Source organism: Helianthus annuus, chromosome 6 (assembly GCF_002127325.2).
Source record: "Helianthus annuus cultivar XRQ/B chromosome 6, HanXRQr2.0-SUNRISE, whole genome shotgun sequence".
NCBI lineage: Eukaryota > Viridiplantae > Streptophyta > Magnoliopsida > Asterales > Asteraceae > Helianthus > Helianthus annuus.
In genome coordinates, this window is record NC_035438.2 from 80,861,882 (window position 1) to 80,865,313 (window position 3,432).

Here is a 3,432-nt window from a genome sequence, read left to right on the forward strand (position 1 = left end):
ACAAGTTTATGAATTTTGTGAATTGCTCGTCGGTCTTTTGGCGAAGTAACCGACCAGGGTAGGGCACCGAGGGGTTCTTGGTAGGCTCGGGATTTGATGGAGGAGTGGTATCTTTATGGGTAGGTGGTGAGGTCATGGGTTGAATGGGTGGATTTTTGTCGGTTGGGGGTAGTGGGGCCTCCCCGGGACCTACGGTCCGGTTTCTTAGTGTTATGAGATGTACTTGCGCCTTCGGGTTGGTTTCGGTATTGCTAGGTAGTGTGCCTTGTGGTCTCTCGGAGAAATTTTGGGCTAGTTGATTTAGTTGTTTTTTCAATGTTTTGTATACTAGCTTGATGATTTCTAAAGTTTGATTTCATTTGTAGGAATCGATCCGAGTTCTTTTTTCGGTTTCGGAGATGAGGCGTGAAACAGTGTCTTCAAGCCTCTCTCGTCCCCCTTGTTGTTGTTGAGAGAAACTTTGTGACTCATTTCTTGGTTGTTGTTGAAAGTTTGTTCGTTGGTTTTGGTTTTGTTGGTTACTACTATTGCTGGGCTCCCTCCAACCAAGGTTAGGGTGGTTACGCCATCCTTGGTTGTAGGTGCCCGTTGGGGGACCCGACGGCTTTCCGTTTGATTATCGATTTCTTTCATACAACTCCAATTTTCATGTGGCCCACCACACCCTTCGCAAGCCATAATCGAGGCCGTTTTTGTCATTTCTAACTTTTTGATTTTTGAAGATAGGGCCTCGATTTGGGCTTGTAAAGAGGTGTTTTCATCTACTTTATGGGCGTCCGGGGCAATAGATTTTGTGCCTCGGGGTGTGTGCCATTAAAAATTGTTTTGAGCAATTTCCTCAATTTGATTATAAATTTCATTTGGGCGACGATTACCTAGGAGTCCCCCGGAGCTAGAGTCGAGTGTTTGTCTTGTGTGTGGCAACAACCCATTGTAGAAAGTGGATACTTGTTGCCACACTACGAGACCATGATGAGGACATTTCCTCAATAGCTCCTTGAATCTTTCCCAAGTTTCATATAAGGATTCCCCGTCCTCTTGTTAATATGTATTGATTTCAGTCATTAATTTAGCGGCTTTAGAGGGCAGGAAATACTTATATAGAAACTTTTGGGCAAGTTCATCCAAAGTGTTTACCGAACCACTTGCGAGGGTGTTTAGCCAAGCCTTGGCTCGGTATTTTAGTGAGAATGAGAACATTCGGAGACGGATGGCATCGTTTGATGCTCCGTTGATCCGGAAAGTATCACATATTTCCAAAAAGTTGGTAATATGTAAATGGGGGATCTTCATCAGCTAGGCCACGAAAGGTTGCGGAATTTTGGAGCATTTAATTCAAATGCGGCCGAAGATCGAAGTTGTTGGCATTGACATTCGGTGCATTGACAGCGGCTCCGAGATTACCTACCGTGGGCCGTAGGTAATCCATATGGGTACGCTGATCCGCCATTGGAAGTTGGTCCCCCGAAGCTTTCTCTTGATTTTTAGCTTTTATTCTCTTTCTTAGAAAGCGTTCGGGTTTTCTAGAGGTTCTTTTATGTCTTTATTGGAACTGGAGCTCATGCACTGCGTAGAAAGTTCAGGTGCTGCGCCTGGGTTCCAAGTCCTATGATAAAAACAAAAAGAACGTTGGTCAGAAGTCTCACCACGGCCCCCTGATCGCTGACCACGGCCCGTGGTCGTGGTTGCAGTGATTGTTTCCTGGATCCCAGTTACTAGGGAGTTCAGCACGGCCCCGTGGTGCACCGCCACGGCCCTGTGGTCACTCTTCTATAAACAAAGAATGCCAGTAAGGTTGCTGGGCACGACCCCGTGTCCGACCAGGCACGGCCCGTGCTGAAGTTTGCAGAAGCTGAAAAATTAAGAAAAATCCTAAAAAATAGAAAAAATAAGTAGAAATGATTAGGCCTTTGATTCCTAACTTTCTTAAAATCCATGTGTCCCCGGCAACGGCGCCAAAAACTTGGTGTGTGCAAAGCGTGATATATTTTTATTGATATTTTAAGCCTATTTTACACATTAGACAAGTTTTAAATATATAAAAACACCATATTCTACTAACACTAAACACACACTTGGGCAAGTGCACCCATCGTGAGCATAGTATAGCATTGGTAAGATATCGAGGTCGTCCAAGGACACACGAGTTTTTAGTACCGGTTTATCCTCAACGTCTAATCAATCTAAAATTTTTGAGAAAATTTTTTAAACATGAAAATAAAAACTAAAAATGCAGAAATAGAAATAAAATAAAATAGATAGACAAGATGAATCACTTGGATCCGACTCGCCTTTTAAGTATCCTTTGATGATATTTGCACTTTCGGACTTTTAAGAGATTATCTTAGTTATAGTAGTAGGCCCCTCTTTTGAAGGTGACGTTACCCTCAACCCAGTGGTTTGAGTCAGCAAGGATACAATCCCAAAGGGTCGGAATATGGAAAGATTATTAATTAAGTTATTAATGCGAAAAGTGGTAGGCTCCACTTTTGAAGGTGACGTTACCCTTGGCTAAGTGGTTTGAGTAAGCAAGCCTTTTCTCTTCCTTCATTAAATGCATGTGTCAGCAGAGGGCTCCACACGGCCTGTGTTCAGCGGGCATGGCCCCGTGGGTAGAAGCATCTCTGTACTATCAAGATTTTGCAAGATTCTGCGTATCTTAGCGTTGACCACGCCCCGTGCCAAGCTGGGCACGCCCCCGTGGTGGGCGTAGAAGCTTCCACATCTTTGTCTTTTCTGTAGACGCCTGACCACGCCCCCCGTGTCTAGTGGGCATGGCCCCATGGTCAGTCTTTTGTTTCTTTGTTTTTGCTTTGGGGATGCTGCCGAGGGGTCGGGCATGTCACGTTTATTCCTTTTCTTTGTATTTATGCTGGTTTTGGTTGTATGTTTGTTCCTTTTGCTTGTTTAAACTTATTTGGTCCTGTAAATTCAAAAGGAAGACAAAAACACACTTTTTCCAACATTAGTACTAAAAAAGGGTTAGTTTTATGTCTTATTTGATGTAATTTATATGTTACATTTTGCACACATCACAAGAGCAACAAACATTTGTTGCTACTTCCTCAACAGATGTAAACATCTCCACCTAGCCGAACTCCTTACATATCCTCACAAAAAGATAGTGTTGTAAGCACAGGAGAACCAAGTCAAGAGGGATATGATTAACTTTAACATTGCTTCTGAAGCCCCTCCCCCAGGGCTACTACTCTTTCGACTCCACCACCCACAAAAACCACATTATCCACTATACAACCATTGCCTGATGCAATTGACCAAAGTGACATGGATAGACCCAGTTCCTCCCAACCACCTATTACTGGGAGCATACCACAGACAGTGATTGGGCCAGGTCATGTCATTGCTTGCCCATAAATTGAGGAGGGTACACCTCTTGTGTCACAAGTTACACTTGGTGGTTTTCAAGTGAGG

At 43.7% G+C, this 3,432-nt stretch overlaps 1 non-coding gene across 1 annotated transcript; it reads left to right on the plus strand.

Moving 5' to 3' along the window:
- Positions 1 to 964: 964 nt before the first annotated feature.
- Positions 965 to 1,071, plus strand: LOC118480110. The gene has a single exon (XR_004861746.1). It is a non-coding gene; the product is annotated as a small nucleolar RNA R71 (small nucleolar RNA).
- The last annotated feature ends 2,361 nt before the right edge of the window (positions 1,072 to 3,432 follow it).